The sequence below is a fragment of the Pseudonaja textilis genome, chromosome 4 (genome assembly GCF_049901715.1).
Source record: "Pseudonaja textilis isolate UNSWEBS1 chromosome 4, rPseTex1.2, whole genome shotgun sequence".
NCBI lineage: Eukaryota > Metazoa > Chordata > Lepidosauria > Squamata > Elapidae > Pseudonaja > Pseudonaja textilis.
In genome coordinates, this window is record NC_141993.1 from 75,443,872 (window position 1) to 75,465,719 (window position 21,848).

The 21,848-nt window shown below is 38.2% G+C and overlaps 1 protein-coding gene across 5 annotated transcripts in view; it reads left to right on the forward strand.

Annotated features, from left to right (window-relative positions):
* Positions 1 to 21,848, forward strand: part of SERPINI1 (serpin family I member 1) — a 123,678-nt gene that overhangs the window by 48,067 nt on the left and 53,763 nt on the right. Inside the window, exon 1 of one of the 5 annotated variants that reach the window (XM_087933400.1) lies at positions 14,784 to 14,880. The exons of the other annotated variants lie outside the window; for them this stretch is intronic. The gene's annotated coding sequence lies outside the window, so the exon portion shown is untranslated. Of the gene's footprint in view, positions 1 to 14,783; positions 14,881 to 21,848 lie in introns of those variants that run through there. 5 annotated transcript variants of the gene reach the window in all.

Consider the following 21,848-nt stretch of genomic DNA (forward strand, 5'->3'; position numbering starts at 1 on the left):
CTATTCAGCCTGTATTTTATTTTCTGATATTTTTTTTGCCAATATGTAAGACAGAGCATTTATTTCTTGAGATTTGAAGTTGCCATTTGTTTGACCATTCTGATACATAGTCACGGTCTTTTTGAAGGGTAGCAGTATTGTCTGTGGTGTTGAATAACTTTACATCATCAGCGAAGAGAACACAGTTGCTCTTGATATGATCACAGAGGTCATTTATGTAGAGTATGAAAAGAGTTGGTCCTAGAACACTGCCTTGGGGGACACCACTGTTGACAGGTACAAAATTTGATAGGACGCTCCCAATTTTGACCATTTTTGGTTGTTTGACAGGAATGCTTCTATCCAGTTATGTCGGTGTCCAGAGATACCGTAAGATTTTAGTTTTAGGAGTAGTTTGTCTTGTACCACTGAATCAAAGGCTTTACAAAAGTCTATGTAGATTGCGTCTATTGCTTTTCCCTGATGAAGTTGTGTAGTCCATATGCTTTTGCAGTGTAAAAGTTGCAGATTACATGATAGTTTTTTCCTAAAACCAAATTGTTTATTAGAGAGTAGGTTGTTTGTTTATAAGTGGAGGAAAATGGATTGGATAATAACTGATTCCATGTCTTTACAGGTGATGCAGCATAAAGAGATTGGTCTATAATTTTCAACTAGGCTGGGGTCTCCCTTTTTGAAGATGGGGATGACCTGGCTTGTGACCATAGTTTTGGCAAGAAGCTGGTCCTGAAAGATTTTTCAAAGATTATGCTTAGAGGTTCGGCTGTGGCAGTGGATAGCTTTTTTAAGAAGTAGGCACATATTCCATCTGGTCCAATAGATCGAGATGGTTTTAGATTGCGCAGTGCAATCTACTTTAATCTAATTATGCTGATTTACTTTTCTGCTTGCCCAAGGATTGATGGAGAACTTTTCTAATTACAGTTATGTGAAAGGCTTAGTAAGATCATATATTTAGTAGAGAATTTGAGTATCCTATGTTGCTTATGTGAGATCTATACAACTGATAGCCCAACAAATTGAATTCCTTTTACCAAGTAATGTGCTCCAGCATTTATGGTTTACTTGGTTTATATTAAATTCAACTCCAAAGTGTTAAGACAGTGTACAAGGGGTCTCCCTTTTATCTGTACAACAAAAATATATGGTGACTGATTGAAAGTCATCTAATTGTTTTAGCTTCCCCTGCCTTGCTGTAACACCTCCTGCACCATTACATATTGAGGCCACAAAAATGCTAGACTAAGCCTCAGTCCTACTGAGCAGTAATTGCAATTCTCCCATGAGCTGTTCAGAGCATCCAGTAGTGGGAGGTGCTTCAGTCTCTGCACGTCTAGGCTGGGTTTAATTTGTGGAATGCTCCTCTTCCTCCACGGGACTCTTCCCCAGTGTTCCCCAGTTTTGGCTCAGTGGATAGGCAGTGTTTTTTGTTCTTCCTTGGCCGAAACAGGAGTATTACTCAGCAGATTTGGAAATAGTCCAGTTTGTTTTTTCAGGCTTTTAGCCTCCAAATCACATTACGATCTCCCAACGTTAGCTCTCTCCATCTGGCCATCAGAGATCATTTGCATTTTTGGGTGTTTCGTGCCCTGAAGCGGCAGGTGGCTTCGGCATTACTCCAAGCCCCCACCTCAACTGTTTGTTCTACCCCCTGACATTGTGATTCTGCATTGCCTCTTTCTACATCGGCAATAGCGCTGTGGGCGTTTTCACCCTCATCCGAGTCGTATCGTTTGAATTTTCCCATCAGAACGCCTTCTTGGTATGGAAAGTATGAAAGCTTAATTCTTTCCACCCCTTTCCCAGCCATTTTTTAGCCACAAGGAGAAGCCATCGGAGGCATTTCCCCACGCGGTGGGAGTTTGTTGCTGGGAAGTGTGCGCGTGCCAAAAGTACGCTTTGCATGGCTGCACTATTTGTAACTCAAGCTGTGTGAGGTATTTTTCTTTCCCAATCAGAGGTTTTTCTTCAGATAACCTAAGGAATTATTATACCTCATTTTCTTATTAGATTCGAGGCCACCCGTGCATTATTGTTGGCTTAACCCTCACAGCCTTACCCACCCAGCGGCACAACAGCGAGCACCCAGGCCCGTATCCGTCTGTGCAGGGAAGTTGTTGAAGGCCTCTCTTTATTACCTTGGCTTTTTCAAGTGTTCTTAATTTGGCTGTTTGGATATTCACTATATCAAGCTGTTTTTCTATTAATTTATATATATATATATATATATATATATATATATATATATCAACAACAACAACAATAATAATAATAAAATATTCAGTATTAATATCTTAATAACGAAAGATATCATTACTGTGATACGACTCATATATACATATATCTTTTTTTAAAAAAAGGGGATAAGATACAATCATGGCAACCAGTCCCTTCTTAGATTAGGCCCCTGGGCATGCCAACCGCCTCCACAGTATGCTCGCTTTGAATAACGAGCATACTGCATCTCTTTCAATCAAAATAGCAGGCGGTAGTAGCTCTCAGACCTCAACATCAAGGGTCAAAGCTAAAGCTCAGCACAAATCTAAGCAGACAAAAGGTCATTCTAAAGCTTCAGAAAAGGGTGCCAACATGCGCCATGAAGCATTAGAAAAGCAAATAGATAGGTGTGCAAGGGAGGCACGCAGGGCTTCACAGGACCTTCCGCCTTCCAGTCCAGTACCGTCTACCTCTTCCCACCCTCCTCCTCCCCTAGATCTCTCCCTCTCATCCAGGCGCAGCTTATTTCCCCAGAGTCAACAGGCTCAGTTACCTGGAACACAGACCACATGAAGGGCTCCTGAAGCTTCATTCACTCCAACGGCTGCCGGTCTTCGACAGGACGACATTTTTCCAGAGGAAGTTTCAGAGAGGATGAAGGCATGGATGGAGCTGGCAATCTACCAGGGAATTGCATCAGGTCTTCAACACACAGTTCTGACCAGGGAACATCCTGTAACCGCTGATTATGATTCTCAATCGTTAAGGTCATTGACCAGATCGGAGCAACACTATACCCAGGTACAGTTTCAGGGGGACATGCCCCTCCAGGGGCCGGAGGAGGAGGCGGAAGAAGTGGATCAAATTGATCAAATGGAACAGATTGAATCAGGATCAATACATAACAGTGACCCAGCCCTGTCAGAAGCGGACCCCTTAGAAAGGGGGATGTCTGAGGATGAGGGCCTTGTTCCCAATCAACTTGTATTTACAGGCTTATTCTGCCCACAACTATTCAGATCACTTTTGTTTAAGGCAAAAAACATTGCATGCCTGAACAAGTCGGCCCCTTCTACCACTCCAACTCCTTCAGAAGAGGGACCAGAAGATCTAATTTTCAACTAACTGGTAGTCGAGGCACAGGTGATTCCAGTTCCTCACATGTTTTCAGACCTGGTACAGAAACAGTGGGCATCTGCAGCGGTGTACCCTGCCCACACGGGATATGATAGGAAATATTTTAATTTGGCCCCTGATTTCTCAAAATTGTTGAATACTCCTGAGGTAGATGAACCTATAGTGGGATTAGCGTCCTTGTCCTCCATTCCCAGTGAAGCGCTGGAGGCATTAAAGCCGGAGGAAAAACGGGCTGAGCTTGCCCTACACAGGGCCCATCAGTCTGATGCGTGGTCCATCAGAGCGGCCATGGCCGCTTCCTTCTTTACCTGTTCTTCTCTCAGGTGGCTCCCTCTCTTACGGGAGCATGTCCCTAATTCCAACATTAGAGCGCACCAATATATTGCAAAATTTATAGCAGCCGCTGAATTCTCAGCTGATGCAACTTATCATGCGGTCAGGTTTTCAGCCAGGGCCATTATTCACATGTCACAGCGCAATGCTTACTATGGTTAAAACGTTGGCAAGCTGACATTAAGCACAAATGCAAGCTGGCTTCATCTCCTATTGCGGGAGACAGACTGTTTGGCCATGCCCTCGACCTGCTACTAATCGAAACCCAAAACAGAAAGAAAATTCTACCTTCCCTTTTTCGGAAGTCAGATTCTAGAAACCCTCAGTCCTTTCGGAGGGGATCCTTTCGGCCCTTTTATCAGGGACCCTTCTCACCCAGATACCAGAGACCTCCATCATTCAGACCAGGGCAGCAGCCAGAGAGGTCCAACTTCGGGGATAGGAACAGAATGGGTGGCCAATCCAAGAGATCCTTTCGAGGAGCAGGAAATAGGTCTTTCCGGCAGCCAAGATAACTCCCCAGACCTGACTCCCATTGGTGGACGCCTTAAATTATTCGCAGACCAATGGGACTCCTCAACGTCTGATTCCTGGGTCAGAGACATGATCAGATCTGGCCTTGCACTGGAGTTTCAATCCACTCCCCCAGACTTCTTTATGTCGTGCCCTCTTTCCAGAGATCCAGTTAAACTCAATCTTATGGAAACAGCTATCCAACATCTACTGGACATACAAGCCATCCAACCAGTAGCTACCAACCAACAAGGGCGAGATTTCTATTCACATCTTTTTGTTGTTCCCAAAAATTCGGGGGGTTGGAGAGCAATATTAGATCTGAAGCGTCTTAACTGTTTCTTAGTATATCGCAAGTTTAAAATGCACAGCCTGCAATCTATCTTGCTTGGCATCAGAAAAGGTGACATCCTTACATCTATAGATCTGATGGAGGCGTAACTAAATATTTCTATTCGGCCTTCCCACTATAAATTTTTGAGATTCTGTTATAACCACCATTTCAAATATGTGGCTCTTCCTTTTGGACTAGCTTCTGCCCCCAGGACCTTCACAAAAGTTCTTGCAGCTCTAGCTGCTCATCTCTGAGGTGTACCTGTATGACTCCAGTGTTACCTTGATGATATATTAATTTTGTCATCTTCCATTCATCAAGCACTCAGTGATACTCAGACCACATTACAATCCCTACAAATACACGGGTTGTCAGTCAATTGGAAAAAGAGTCATTTAACACCATCGACTCGATTAATCCATCTGGGGGCAATCATAGATACAGTGGAAGGCAAAGCCCGTTCTCTTTGAGCTGTGAAGAGCATCCAGCCCCACCCTTTTTTTCTTTCTGGTGGGGCCCTGTTTTGGCCAACGAATTGTTAGGGCATTGAGGACGAGGGTGTTTATTTCTCCCGTCTTCGCCAAAATTGGGGAATGCTGGGGAGGAGTCCCATGGAGGAGGAGGAGCATTCCACAAATTAAGCCCAGCCTGGACATGCAGAGAGTGAAGCACCTCCCACTACTGGATGCTCTGAACAGCTCAAAGAGAACGGGCCTGTCAGGTAAGTACCAACGCCCTTTCTCAAGTTAGATTACTTTTATAGTTTTGCCTTCTGTGTTATGTATTGTAGGTCTCAGAGGTAGATACTTCAATTAATCAAGCATATCCTCATATTTTGTTCGCAAATATAATAGTTCTCCAGAACATCTCATGAGCCCCTGGCATACTACAAAGTAGATTTATAGATCACCAGTTTATCCTAGATTGTCCTTAAAGAAAATGTTTCATTTCAAACAATATTTAATTCAAAGCATTAAAGCAAAAGAAAAATATGCTTAAATTTACATTTATTAAAGTTAAATTAATATTTAAATTTAAAAATGGAGGAAGACACATCTATAACCCGCAATATTCTGATAACAGAAAATGTAAATGATCTGCAAGATTGAGTAATAAACATCCAAGAGCACAGTGAAAAAATGGGACTAAAATGAATATAAAGAAAAGCAAACTAGTGACAATTGGTTCAATAAGCAGGTTCAAAATTAAAAATGAAGGCTCTGAAGTAGCAAATAACATCTGCTTGATAGGACTGACTATCAAGAGAAAAGGAATCAGTAGTCAAGAAAGACCTACAAATTAGCACTTATAACAAAGACTTTGAGAAAGATATTTGGATACCGTGATGTGTTTATGCCTAAATAGAAGAATTGTGCAAATAATGTTTCCCTATGATATTCTGTGGAATTGAACGTTGGACTTTGAAGAAGTGTGATCAAAGTATTAATAACATTGAATGTTGATGTTGGAGACAATTCCTAAGAATACTTAGACAGCCAAGAAAACAAATGAATGTTTCATAGAACAAATCAATTTAGAGTTTTTATTCAAGTCACAGATGACTAGGCTATGATGCCTCAGACACATTATGCAAAAATCTAGCTCCCTTGAAAAGTCGATAACGCTGGGAAAGGAGAAAGAAAACAGCCAGTAGCAAGATGGATAGACTTAATTACCACAGTGAAGAAAGCGCCATTGAGAGACCTAAAATGCTAGACTGAAGACAGATCATCTTGGAAAGTGTCTGTCTATGTAGTTGCTAAGATTCAAGAACAACTTGATGGTACTTATCCAATCAGAGACATGCTGTTTCTTTCCAGCTAAAATCAACAGGCCAAGTTATTTTATTTCTCCTTAGAAATTGGAAGACGTGCAGAAAACAATTAACTGTGTCGACAGGAAGTGTCAAAAATGCAGTTTTATTGCTGGCATTCACGTATGAAGAAATATGACTGTATTAACCACACATCACTAAGGGAAGCAGAATAAATGTAAAAATATCTGTTGCAGTTTCAAACCTGCTAGTTGAGCAAATGTTGCTAACTTCTTCTAAATACACTAAACCCAAAAATACTTACAGGGTGTCATCACAAAGAACAACAACCTATATTACTAATGCTTTTCATTTGATTGTAAAATCATTTATCATTGATCTATCCAAACCATAGTCAGTACATCATTTCCATCTTAGCTGGACTTTATCATAACCACCACATTTATTCAACAAGAAAATGACTTTAAATGTGATATAGTTCCTCTCCCTGAAGAAAGATCAGATGGAAAGCAAAGTTATTAAAACATATCAGTTATTTTAACTACCTGAGTTTTTTGCTTACATTTGGACTTACTTGGTTCAAGAGACCTGGTTCTCATGTTTTTCAAATTAATTGCTCTTACACATTTCAGGAATATAGAACAAGGAGGGTTCTATATCTGGTTTCCCCTTGCAAAGGTGTCAGTGGTGATGCCAACCTTCCTCAAATTATCACACTTCTGGATCAAATTGTGTATATGTGTGGGCCTTAGAGTCAGTGTTGACTCCTGATGACTGCCTGGACTAAATGAAACAAACAAAATGTTTAAAAGTTATGATATTTGTATAGTTACTTTCCAAGCACATCTAAATTACATTAAAGTAACCAAAATATCTACAATCCCCAAGGCATGTCATAACTTTTGAGTACCCCTAATATTTGGAAATTGAAAGTTCAAAATTTGATACACCCTACAAGTGGACTAATCTCTGCAGTTTTCTTGACAAATTCAGAAGCAGTTTGCCATTGCCTCCTTCCTAGGGCTGAAAGAGTGAAAAACCGACCAATCGAAGGTCACCCAGATGACTTCATGCCTAGGATGGGAATGGAACTCACAGTCTCTGGTTTTCAAAACTAATGCCTTAACCACAATACCAAACGGGCTCTCGATGAGCCTCAGTAGCACAGTGGTTAGAGTGCAGTACTGAGGACTACTTCTGCTGACTGCCGGCTATCTGCAATTTGGCAGTTCAAATCTCAGGCTCAAGGTTGACTCAACCTTGCATCCTTCCAAGTTTAATAAAATGAGGACCCAGATTGTTGGGGGCAATATACTGACTCTGTAAACCACTTAGAGAGGGCTGTAAAGGGCTATATATACCACTTGAAGCGGAATACTATTGCTATTAAGTGCTATTAATAAAGCAAATAGACCAAATAATAAATACCTGTGTTCACTTAGATGTACATTTAAGTTGCTCTTTAAGTTTTTATTTGAAATCACATTAAGGGAGAAAACGCTCTGAAATTTATCTTATTTTTTAAACTGGTATAGTAAGATTCCAGGAACAAAATAGTCAGAATTATCCACACAACATAATATTTTCCGTACACATTTTGCAGTATTAACTATAGACATTTAAATAAACTTATCCACAAATAGAGATTCCAGTATTTCCAGTTGTATCTAATACTAGATCTTAACTTAAATCAAAAGAGTGTTCTGGAGTTCCTTATTATAGTCTGTAAACAATATAATAGAAATGTCCAGCAATAAACAATGTTTTCCAACAGGTAATTGCAATTTCTGCAGTGAAAAATCTCACAGGATGATCCTACAAAAAATTCATTACTATCCTGGAAACTGCTTTAAAATAGTATGATAAAATAAATATTGGAAGATCTTTTCAATTGTAAAACAATAGCAAATTCATCTCAATTGCCTTTATCTTGCTCCAAGTACAGAGCTATCTCTAAATTTTCTTTTCATTTCTCTCAAAACAGATGATACGTTAACGTTTATCAGTTGAGATAAATAAAAGTCAAAGCACAACCCTTGTCAGAATTATTGATATAGCATGAAATATAATTTATTCCAACATATGGATAAAGTAGGCAGGATAATATACTCAGATAATTATGAAATCAGATTAGGAACAAACATTTTGAGTTTTTATAAATTCCTCATAGAACATATAGCCAGTATTTGCACTGGTTGCTTCCAAGCATACAGAAGTCCCTTTTTCTGAAGTCCAAAATTTCAGTGCTACAGCAATAGCTATTATATTCAAAACATCCCTACCCCACCTTTTTTTTCAGAACTGTTTGTTGTACATAATCTTGCTGGTGACAGCTATCAGCAGTGGCTGAAAGAATAATGAGTTTTGATGGTTGGGTTTTTGTTGTTCAAAACTTAAGACAAATCTCATGCGCCTTGCAAAAATCTGAGCATTATAGAAGTGATTTGCTTCATCTGCATTATAAGAGAAAAGGGAAGGAAAGGAAATAATCTTTTCAAGTTATGCTCGTTGGAAATGTTTTTCATCTTTTAAAAAAGTTGATGGTTTTGATGGCATGGAATAAATCTGACAGTTTCGTCAGCTTTTACTTGCTCAGCTCCAAATATGAAAAGATACTTGAGTATTTTGTCTCTGAGAGCTCCTCCATTCCATATGTGTACTCCATATGTATATAACAAATAGGAAGAAATGGATAACATTAAGGAAGACTAGGTTGTTGACACTAGGAGGTCATGATTTGTTGTTGGTTTGGCATGCTTTTCTATGGTACAAGGGAACCAAAACACAGGGCTATTTTAGAAGACATTATATACGGGAGTCTTTGTGGCTAAATTGGGAGAAGATAAAAAAACAATGCTATTTGAAAATTCCAGTTTGGTTATCGATGATAGAAGTATTTTCTTATCCTATAATTTATAAGAAGGAACAAACAGTTAGATATGGGGAATTACTAGATGAAAAGGGTGAACTTAAATCGATAAAAAACTTAGAGGAACAAGGTATAAAGATAAATTGGTTTTCATATATGCAAATACACTCAAGGTATGATGAAGGTTCCAAAACAGAGGGATTTTATGATAAACAGACTGATTTAGATAAGATTCTGACAGGTACTGATGAAAAGATGATTAAAAAACTATATGGTTACTTATTGGGAATTAAGCTAGAGGAAGAACAAGTTAAAGAAACCATGATTGCTTGGGGGAGGAATTTTGGATATGGGATTGACTTAGAGAAATGGCAGAAATTATGGTCGCAAAATTATAAAATGACAATGTCTACAGCTTATAAAGAAAATTTGTATAAGATGTTTTACAGGTGGCATTTTCCCCCGACAAGGATAGCAAGAATGTTTAAGAACAAATCGGAAAAGTGTTGGAAATGTCATCAGATACCTGGTTCATATTACCATATGTGGTGGACTTGTGAGGATGCTAGAAAATACTGGACTAAAATCCGCATGTGGTTGGAAAAAATGACTAAGAAACATATAGATTTGAAACCAGAGATTTTCTTATTGGGAATCTTACCAGATGTTTATAGTAAAGATTTGAAATATTTGATTGTAAATGTATTAACTGCGGCTAGGATTGTATTTGCAAAAAATTGGAAAAATGAGAAAATTCCATTGCAGGAAGAAGTTATTAAGAAAATATTGGAATGTGCTGAAATGAGTAGATTGACATTTGAAATTAGAGAGCAAGAAGATAAACAATTTTATATAATTTGGGACCTTTTCTATCAATGGCTGGACGATGAAATACAAAAATAGAATATTTAGAATGTTAGGTAATAAGGAATATTATTGACTTTTCTTTTTCTTTTTTCTTTTGCTATTTGACATTACATTTATAAAGTTTTCTTTTTTTCTTTTTTTAGGATAGAATCGGTATGATTATATGATTTGTTATAGAATAAATTACTTAAATTATAGTTATCTCATAAGGCATGAATGAATAAAAGTATAGTTCAATGATTTTTTTTTAATAATGATATGAGGATATATAAGTTTGGATTGACAATAAGAGTTATTATGTAATGTAATTGTAATTGTGACTACGAAATGAATGCACAAAACTGATGAACCAATCGACTCACTGTTTGTATATAAGTATGGAAGAGAGCTGATGCTTTTATGTTTTGTTTGTTTTGTTTGTTTGTTAAAAAACCAATAAAATTGTTTTCAAAAAAAAAAACAAATAGGAAGAAGAAAAAATTTCTGCCTGACATGTAAAAAATGTAGCTGACAGAGGTTTCTAACCTCTGGCACCTTCTGAACCCTGGCCTTAATTTTGAAATTATGACAATTTCCAGGTTGCAAAGGATGAGTTAAAAAGAGGTATCTTTTATACTTTCCTGTCCACCCAGACATCATGTTAGTTGCTTTATGTATTTAAGAAAAAATTGAACAAGAAACTGGGAGGAATTGGGTTTTGCTAATTTTGAGGGTTCTTTACTTTTCAAGGACTGGACACATTATAGCGTAACAAAACTACTCCCCATTTTATTGCAATGCACACATATTAATGGCTATTACACATTTCAGGAAAATATAACAAAGGTTCAACATCTAGTTTCCTCTTGCAAGGGTTTCAGGCCCAACACTAGGCTCTTTTTTCTAGGACTTGGAAAATGATGTTGCCATGTAAATATGTCTTCAATGTTCAGTTCTTTATACTCAGTCTTTTAATACACAGTTTAAACAAAAGTCTCTAAGCCTATAAACTAGTGTACAATGCAGAGGAATTTGTGAAACGCTTGGCAGATAAAGTTCCCAGATCTGTTTCATGTTGGAATCCATATGTGGTACAGGTCTGTTAGAGATACCTGGGGAAAGGTCTTACCAGATTATTTGGGAACAGTTTGATCCTGTTGGACCTGATGAAGTAGGCCAGGTCCTCAATGCTGCCTAACCTGTCAATTAATTCTGTGTCCCTCTGGCTGGTGAAAGCCTTCAGGATGGTGACTGCCAGGTTGGTTCAGGCAGTAATAACCTCTCCACTGGAGATGGGGATGTTTTCAGGATTTTTCAAGAAGGCCCTGGTCCATACCAGCAGAAAGGCCATGCTGTGGATCCTGTCAGTCAAGGAATTACAGCTGGCAAAGTGCAAGAGAAGAGTCTTTTCTGTCATGCCTCCCATCTTCTGGAACATTGTGCCCCAAGGTGAAATCCGAACCCAGTCTTTGGGCCCTCCAGGTCCTGGCTGTGCCAAGTGGCCTAGGGTCCCCATGGAAGCATATCTAAAAGTGGACAATGGACTAAGATAAGGCCCCATTTCCTTCCCATGCGCATCTTCCTCCTTTCCTTCCCATCTTGTCAACTTTAAATCAATTGATATTTAATATTTTATCTTGTTTTTATGATTGTAAGCTACCTAGAGTTGCCTTTAGGCTAGATGGGAGGCATATAAGTTTAATTAATAAATCAGTACATGAAATGTTTTAAAATGATCTTCCAGCAACTAAATAAAGGAGAAGATAATTTGGAATTGCAGGCCCAGCCTTCTATGCATTCAACGGATTATGAGGGCTGAATCTTCGTTTTGCACATCCAAAATGCATAAAATGTTGTAGGAGCAGCAAAGGAGATAATCAGCAAATCTAATGGATATGCTAATTACAACGCCAGACATTTTAAGTTGAGTAGCAGCAATACTGGGTTAGTCTATAGCTCTTATCATTTGAAGCAACTTGGCGACTGGCTACGCTAAATGGGGATAATGGGAAAACAATTGTGTTTTTGAGTATCCCACTGTGAACTAACAGGAGTCAGTCTAGGGTTAATTCCCTGGGAACAAATAGCATGTGATCAGTTGACCTAGATGCCAACTTCAATTTGTGTTTCTAAATTTCTGCTGTAAGCTCTTAGAGGCTATTCATATATTGAAATAATAAATACCAATATACCAATAAAATTAGTGTGAGATCTTTTTTTTTTTTTCTTGGTTGAAATGGAGACCTGCGGCATCAACAACTAAATTACAGCAAAATGCCATTCAAAATAAATGGTTTTCTATAGCTTAATGGATAGCTGGCTTGAGTGGCAGAATGAATTGGAGATATTTCTTTTAATTGAATGCTTGTGTGAAAGAATTCTAACTGCATTACAGGAAGAACTATCATTCTGGAAAAAACATATTTAATGCCAAGAAGGATAAAATAGAAAATTATTTCTCTAATTAAAGTAATCAAACCTCTTCAAACCAAAGAGTGGATGGGAACTAAGATGAAGTCAAAATGTTTGGCCATTAACTTGTGCATGACTGTAAAAGAAAACTAAATACATTTAGGGAAATCACGACTGAAGTCATTATTGGATATTATGACGTTCTAATGTGCAGAAGCAAAACTTTAATGAAGGTCAATTGCTGCAATTCAAAAACTATGTTCAGTTCGGGTTTAGGAGATTCCTGGAAACAACCAGTTGGTGCCTTCTGCTCCCATCAAAGAGTTCTTGTTAAATACTTTAATTATATATTTCCTGCTTTCTGATCCAAAACAGGTTCATTGAAGCTCATAATGATCTGTCAAAGCAGAAAGGAAGGAATATCTGATTCTCTAAATGTTGCTCAACTGTAGTTGCCAGCATTGCATGCCATTGGCTGCTGTCTAGGTCTTCCAGGATTTATAGTGCAAAAAATATCTTGCAGACTATTGCATTAAACCCCAAAAACTTTCACCTTAGACTGTCTACTATTGACCTCACCCCTTTCCTAAGAGGTTTGTAGGGGGCATGCATAAGCGCACCAATGTGCCTACCGTCCCTGTCCTAATGTTCCTACTGTCCCTGTCCTATTTTTCTTATATGTATCCATATCATGTATTCATAACTATGTTATACTTATACCTGTTATCTTATAATCACTTGACAAAATTAATACAAGAAATACAATAAAAATAAAATAAATTAATCATTCAGTGAGTACATTAAGACAAAGATCTCTCATTTCTCGTCGGAGTTCTAAGACCGAACATTTGGACTGCTACTTTTTTTTAATAATTTTGGAGGGTGTTTTAAGGGACAAAATGGGTGCTTTAAGCTTTGCAGAGATTTAAGTCACTCATGGCACCCTTTTAAACATTCTTAAACTCCCGTTCTCTGCACTTGTTGCTCTTCTCTGCACTCTTTCTAGAGTCTGAACATCTTTTTTCATGGTGGTGACCAAAACTAAAATACTGCATCCAGTTTTGATCGCCACCATGTAAAAAAGATGTTGAGACTCTAGAAAGAGTGCAGCGAAGAGCAACAAAGATGATTAGGGGACTGGAGGCTAAAACATATGAAGAACAGTTGCAGGAACTGGGTATGTCTAGCTTGATGAAAAGAAGGACTAGGGTGACATGATAGCAGTGTTCCAATATCTCAGGAGTTACCACAAAGAAGCTATTCTCCAAAGCACTGGAGGGCAGGACAAGAAGCAATGAGTGGAAACTAATCAAGGAGAGAAGCAACTTAGAACTAAGGAAAAATTTCCTGATAGAACCATTAATCAGCAGAACAATTTGCCTCCAGAAGTTGTAAATGCTCCAGCACTGGAAATTTTTAAGAAGAGATTGGATAACCATTTGTTAGAAATGGTATAGGGTTTCCTACCTAAGCAGGGGGTTGGACTAGAGGACCTCCAAGATCCCCTTCCAACTCTATTATATCCCCCAAAAATGTCAGGCTTTCTAATTTTTCATGTTATTAAATGCCAAAATGTGTATCTAAACTGGTGCAAGGTTTATGGTAACAATTCTGCTCCTTGAGAAATTGCCCCCAAACAATAAAAACAATCAAAAAATGTTGTCTTTACCAATTCTAGAAACATCAAAACACTTCCAAGAGTGGGGTGTGTGAGCAGAAGGGAAGTGCAGTCCCTATCTTACCCTCACAATAATTAGAAATGTCACATTTAAACTAGGTTTCCCCAGAGTAGAAGTAGTCCTCAATGTATGATTATAATTGACCCTGGAATTACAGTCATAAGTCATTGCAGTCATAAGTCAAGGCATCACGTAGACATAGGTCTTCTTTTACATTTTTTGTGGTGGGTCATCAAGTGAATCTATTTTTCCCAATGGGCATTTTTTTTTGCCAGAAACTGCAAGAAAAAGCCAGAAACTGGCAAAAAGCATGATAAATCATGATCAAGTGGTTGTGAGATGCTGCAAATAGTTGTGCAGGTGAGCCAGTTGCACAAGCATCTAAAATGCAATCACTTGAACACGGGGGTGAGGTATGGTCATCATAATTTTAAAAAGAAATATCTCCAGGGAGATCCATTGTAACTTCAAATGTTTGTAAATTGATGACTACTGAAAGATGGGTGCATCTCTTTTCTGTCTGCTTCTGTAGTTTTTGTTATTGGTGTTGGAAAGAATGAAGTCATGTAAATATTGCCAATAAGAATGAAGAAATTAACAAAGCCTAGAACAAGATATATTTTTTCTGCCTGAAATAAAGTAGTAAATGGGACTTTTTCTCGTTCTCAGTTCCAAAGTTTTGATATAGATGTTTGGATGCAGAAGATGGAAATTCCTGGAAGAACATCAATTCTTTAAGTGTTGGTTTTATTCACTTGTTCCACAGGTGCGTTCATGGAGTTTTTAACAATTTGGCAATGACTCATTTTTACTTTCTTCCAGGATGCATAAATGGATGCATAAATCTTACAGACCTCAGTTTATCTTACAGACCTCAGATTCCCTGGTAGAGTCTTATCCAAAGGCTAAGCAGGCCAAAATTAAATTATTAGCAATTAGCTGCTTTTAGATACTTATCTCTGCTGTCTGAAGTGGCTGTCTCACTCTGCCTAATTGTAGGTTTGCCCTTGCAAATTGATCCTATTCATTGCCTTCAAAACCTAATTCATCTCTGGTTTTTTTTTTAAAAAAAATTCTCATTGTTTGAACTGTGTTAACATAAACAAACAAAGGGATTAAAAACAGGAAAGTTGATACTCTGCAAAATACACAGCATTTGAGAAAGTAATCTTTTTTTTCTTTCTAAAAAGCTAACAAGAAAAAGAAGATTTGACTTGGTGGAAAAAAGAATAATGGAGATTCTCCCAGGAATTGTTTCATAAGGATTAGATTATAGAAAGTGAAGACTGTGAAATTAAAAGATTATGGATAGACTTTGGCCAAACAAAAATGCCTTGCTTCCCTCCCCCTCCCCCCCCCCTCGGCACTTTTAAATACACTGTTTGAAGATATGTTGAATAAGGCCAGGCATGTCCACACCAAATGACCAAGTAGTCATTTTGTTTCCTCTCTGCGGTTCTTGTAACAACGCTTGCATTCCTTTGTCAACATTATCTCTGTACTTCTCTACACCATGGACATTCAGTGACTGTCTTTGATTTGATTATCTTTTCTCAGCCCATCTACCTTACAGGGAAACATAGCATAGCATTTGTGTCAGAAGCACTGAGGTGCTTCTGGGTTGACAGGATTAGCCAGTGACATTACCTAAGGTTTGCCCAGGTGGGGACTCCTTTCATGTCCCCAGCAGAAGCTGAAGTGAAAGACGGGAGCTCCAACCCGCCCCCATGGCAGAACTTGGGTCTCGAATGAGGGCTTGCTAACCTCCAAGCAGCGTCCTAACCACATGAGCCACTGTGCTCCTCACCTTACAGGGTGATTGTGAAGTTGAAATGAAATGAATGTCCCATTTAGGCTACCTTAACCTCTTGAAGAAAAGGCTAAAGATAAATCTAACAAACGATATGAGTTGTAATAGCTCAAAACTTTGCAATTATTACAACATTTTGGCTAATCAAAGAACTACATTGGGATATTTTTCTCCTCAGGGCTAACCCCTTCTCTACCTTTTCAAGTGGCTGGGGCAGAAATGATTCACATTTAAACATCTGAAATAATAACCGTATACATCTCAAATTTATCCAGTGCAAATTGGAGGGCGGGAATTGGGGAAGGGAGAGAAAAAGCAGGAAAAATGGGATAATAGGTTTCTGTAAGGGCTTAGAATGAATGTAGAGATTGAAGAAATTGTAATTGTATATTTGAAGGATAGATTTGCATAAATTTACATTAGCTCAGGAACAGTCTCTTCTGAATCAGACTAAAGGTCAAATCTAATTATTTTTAATTTTAATTACAGAGCAGCAGCAGAGTAATATCAGCAATCTGTAGAGACATCTAACAAAGCTTTCTGCTCCAGTCAACAAAAGAGGAGGCAGGCAACATACTTGAATTACCTTTTTATCCTTTTTAAAAGAAGAAGGAAAAAGACAAAAAGATTAAAGTGAGAGGCACTAAGCAGAAAGAAAAAATGATGTCCTTTACAAGGGAAAATATGGAGTTCAAAGAACTGTATTTTGATGTAAAACAGCTTGAGAATCAGAAGTACAAATGGGCCATTAACCTATCAGTAGTAAAAACAAAACCATTGAAATTTGTTTATTTTAATCCCACTTTTATTATTTTTATGTATTCATTTTTTCACATTTTTGAAATATCTTTCTCCCAGAAAAACGTCTCTGGATGGTGTACAATAACATTTTATAAATAATTCACAGTAGTAAACATATTTAATACTCCTTCCTCCTCCTAATTTTCCCATAAGTGCAACCCTGAGAGGAAAGTTGGGCTAAGAGAGAGATTGACTGACCCAAAGTCACCCAAATGTCTTTCATGCCTAAAGTGGGACTAGAACTCTCCATTTTTTGATTTCTACCCTGATGCCTTGAGATTGGATAGTTTTCCAAGGGGCCACATGAGAATCTGGGACTGTTGTGGAGGGCTGCCACCCCACCACTGCCCTGCCCCTGATGCTACCCCTCCCCTGCCAATGCTGATCCTCTATCCCCACCAATGCCATCCCACCTATTGACACCACTATCCTCTGGGCTAGCCAAAGGATAGTGGTGTCAATAGGTGGGATGGCATTGGTGGGGATAGAGGATCAGCATTGGCAAAGGGCTGGATATGGCCCACGTGCCAAAAAATATCCAGATCTGCCTTAACCACTAGAACCAACTGGCTGTTCCAAAACAAACTGGCTCTAACTGGCCAAACTGGTGGTAGATGTGGGTCATTCATCACTTCTGAGTGCAGGGCTATAAGTGTATCTCTTCCATTTTCTTGCAAAAGAATTTTGATTAACAGTATACTCTCATTTCCTCAATAGTCTCCATCTTTATATGCCCTACTCAGAGTAGCACTCCTTCATATTGGAAAACATTTAGTTTCCATCAAACCTGCTTCCCAGGTTACTGTACCTCAAGTGAAGTGAGATAAGTGGACAGGGCCTTTCTGGTGTTGATATGCCATTTTTGAACTGCCTATCGAGCAGAAACTTGCTTAGCATTCACTTCTTGCTTTAAGTCTGGTATTCATTATTTAAACTTAATTTTACTTTCTAATTTTTGTATGTTGCCGCCTTCTGTTTTGCTGAAATGGGTTCACATTATGAGACAATGTTTCTTCCTCCTCCTCTTCTTCTTCATTGTCCTGGTAACTATTGAAATAAACTCTTATTTAAATAAATAAATAAATAAATAAATAAATAAATAAGCATGGATTGGTTTTTAATTATGTGTTAAAACCCTCTCTCTGCCTTCACTTTGTTTTTTTTAAGTGCTACTGATTTCCCTTCTCTCCAATTTATTTTGAGCTTAGAAGCTTCAGCACAAATTTAATTATTTTAAATAGTCGTATGCATGTTATATGTTGCCTTTAATATGCCCATGTTTTCCTGAAAATAAGACCAGGACTTATATTAATTTTTGCTCCAAAAGACACATCAGGGCTTATTTTCTAGTTAAGTCTTATTTTCAGTAAATAAGAAATTAAATGTGTCTGGCTGAAGATTTTAACTAGGGCTTATTTGGGGGGTAGGTTTTATATTGCAAGCATCCTGAAAAATCATGCTAGGGCTTATTTTCCAGTTGGATCTTATTTTGGGGGAAATAGGACAAAGTGCAAGGAACTAACTATCCTTCCTACTTGTATCTAATTCCTCAAAAGGACTACAGAGATTGTGAGCTTTTATTTATTACATTGCTGCTGCCATGTTGTTTGTGCATTTCTTGTTATCTTCTCACCTTCCTGATCTATGGTTTGGTGATGCTTTTGGAACAATTCTAGGAGTTGGTCCTCAATCCAGACAATGCTGGCTGGGATAAATATCAGTTTTCAGCCATCATTCCTAACATGAGAGGTATGGTAAATAAGCTATCATATCAGGATTATAAAAGTTCAGGTGACAGTGGTAAGTTAGTATAGATGCTTCCATCTGGGATCACCCAGATTGCTGCAGCCCAGATATAGTTGTCTGAAAAGTATCTCTATCATAAAAATATATTGTTGGCATGGCCACAGACAATAGCAAATGCATAGTATTGTTACTCCCCTTGTATGTCATTCTACAATAGTTCCTAGTACAAAACTAAGGAATTCCACCTCTGAATTCAAAAAGTAATATGCTTTTCTTATATGACAGTGTCTCATAAAGGTTTAGGATAATGATATGCATGCACACTAGGATAATATAATTCAGTTTTTGGGCTGTACTTGTGAGTTGATTTGCAAAGGAGCTGTTGGTCTACTAGTAGAAATCTCTCCCTCTCATTAACCTTTCATAAGTGTTGACTTATGAAAATTATTGGCAGCTTAAAAAAAAACCCTTTCAGATGCTCCAAAATGTCGGCAAACTTTCAATATGTCATTCAGTATTACTACTACTGTTTTGCTAAATTCAACTTTTGAGAGAACTCTTTGGAGTAGTATGAGAAGGGAGTACTTCTGTATGTAGGGCTAACCATGGGCACCATTTGGAAAACTGGTATCTTTCATTTCTTTGGGGAATGGGGTTGTAAAGGAAAAAAAAAACACATCCAATTTGGGAGAAACTAAATATCTCCTTAACATCCTTGTTTCCACCAGAAGCACCCATAAAGTCAAAGGCTTGCTCAGAGTGAAGAAATGTGTTCTCATGCCAGGATGCAAACCCTCCTCATTATATATGTGTGCAATATTCTGATGTTCATGCAAAAGCTATGTATTGCAATCTTTCAACACACGTTTTGCCATTTTCCCAAAGACATTGAACAGAAAGAAACCGCAATAAGGATGTTGTTGTTGTTATCTCTTAAAACAGTTTCCCCAGATTATTAATGCAAATGCCCCATTTCTAGAAAATTCAAACTACTTCCCCATTTTTCCATTAAATATGTGGGCTGCCAGCTCAAATTATTTGAAGTTTTGTTCAAGAATAATTTATGCAGTCCTGCCAAACAAAGATAAGACTGGAACACAAGTAGCCACAGGAGAGAAGCTTGGATGGTAACTACTACCGGTACTCTGCCAGCCATCTGTGTAGAATTGGAGTGTTAAAGTTCTGCCTGGATGAAGCCATTCTGCTGCAATGCAATAATTTTCTATCTCATTCTTAAAGGAATTCTGCCTTTTGGAGACTCCCAGGATGGCGCTTGGGAGATGAGGCAGATGGGGACAAGGGTCAGCATTCACATTTATGTATAAACATTGAGAAAGACTTGGGGCTCTTTGGGGAAGGAATTGGTTCCATTAGTTTGGTTTTATTAATTGTGGCTTGGTATTATAGGTTGAGAGGACACGGTGGTTCAGCGGCTAAGATGCTGAGCTTGTTGATCAGAAAGGTCCGCAGTTCGGCGGTTCAAATCCCTAGCACCGCGTAATGGAGTGAGCTCCCGTTACTTGTCCCAGCTTCTGCCAACCTAGTAGTTCAAAAGTATTTAAAAATGCAAGGGACCACTTTGCCGGGAAGGTAACAGTGTTCCATGCACCTTTGACATTTAGTCATGCCGGCCACATGACCACAGAGATGTCTTCGGACAGCACTGGCTCTTCGGCTTTGTAATGGAGATGAGTATTGCCCTCTAGAGCCAGAAACGACTAGTATATATGTGCGAGGGGAATCTTTACATTTACCTATTATAGGTTATCAAAGAGGCGGGGAAACTAGGAAACAAAGCATTGTCTGGAAATAAATTGTTATGTAATAACTAAGAGGGAAGGAGATATATTGGTATCTCCAACCTACATGTTGGAGAGAAGGAAAGCAGCCTATCTAAAATCATGTAACAAAAGTGGGCCTTTCAAATTCTGAGATGTATTTTATATTGTCAGATCAGTGGCTGGTAAAAAAAAATATAGCTATTTTTAAAGTCCATCTGCAATTCTAGTCAAAGCAGCAAAAAGAAGCTACTTCTCTGCTCTCATTGCACAAATAACCAATACCTTTCTATACTGTATGGTTTACTCCATGGATATATTGTGGCGAGAACGTTTCATTATTTTTTTCCAAGCAGTCAAATTGCCTTTGATTTGTTGAGTATTGAGGCAGTTCATAGGGAGGTAATATTAGCGATCATTTGTGCAGTTTTTATGGATTATTTTTGTTGTTGATCACAGAATCCAGATGAGGATTGTTGATTGTCACTCCTCATGCTTAGCTGATCAAATTGACCAGAGTGTTGTTCCCATGGAAAATGGGGATGATCAATGCCTCAAAAGTATATTGGATATTTTTGCATTTTTTTCAAAGAGGCAGATATAAGATTTTACTGAAAAATGTTGGACTCTGTAAATATGGTCCTGTCTCAAATATCTTGTTCTTGGGTACGACAATCAAGAAAAGGATGTCTTCACAATTCCACATGCAACTGAATATCTGGTCCTATTTCAACCAAAAAATATGATAGTTTGGCAGCTTTGGTGATGACCAAGGCCAAACACTAAATAGTGGCAGTTGTAACTCTGCTAATTTTCCTGGACCTCTTGGCAATGTTCAACACCATCAACTGAAGTATTCTTCTTGGATGTTTAATGGTCTTGGTGGAAATGTTTTGCAAAGGTTCCATTCTTTCCAAATGGGTTGCCTATGGAAGATGGTGTTGGAGAACTGCTATCATCCCACAGGCAGATTGTCCAACCTTGTCACCTATGCTACCCAGATTATCTGCCATAGATGCTCTGCCATGTTACATAAACATGAAATTATGGGATAGATTATTTGGAGCTTTCGAAAGGGATTTCCTTAATGTATTGATAGCACTTTCATCAGTTATATTAACAGGGGGATTTCATGGCACTCTTTATTTGCAGAGATTTTGCCCTTGTTAATCCAGAGAAATAGACTTTTGCTCATGTTCTCATATGGTGCCCTTTCTATAATGTCCCAATAATTTCCCAAACTTCCAAAAACAAGGTCTGCACAGATAACTTATATATTTGTTGTTTTAAGGGATGTTAACCTCACACTCATACTTCAAGTAGCCAAATATCTTCATCAAGTTATGCAACTGCAGAAAACTTTTAGATATATTATGTTATTGTCCTAATTTTTTTCCTTCCCCCAATAACTAATTGCTTGTGATCTTTCTTTTCATTGCACTCTTTTTATTGCAAAGGCTGCTCAAAGACCATAATAAAGATATTCGATTTGAATATATTAATAGCATCTACAAATACTGTTCCCTGCTAAATCAGCAGTCAGTACCCTTGAACATTGCCTAACATCTTTAGAAGATGTTCCCTTTGCCTGAGATTATA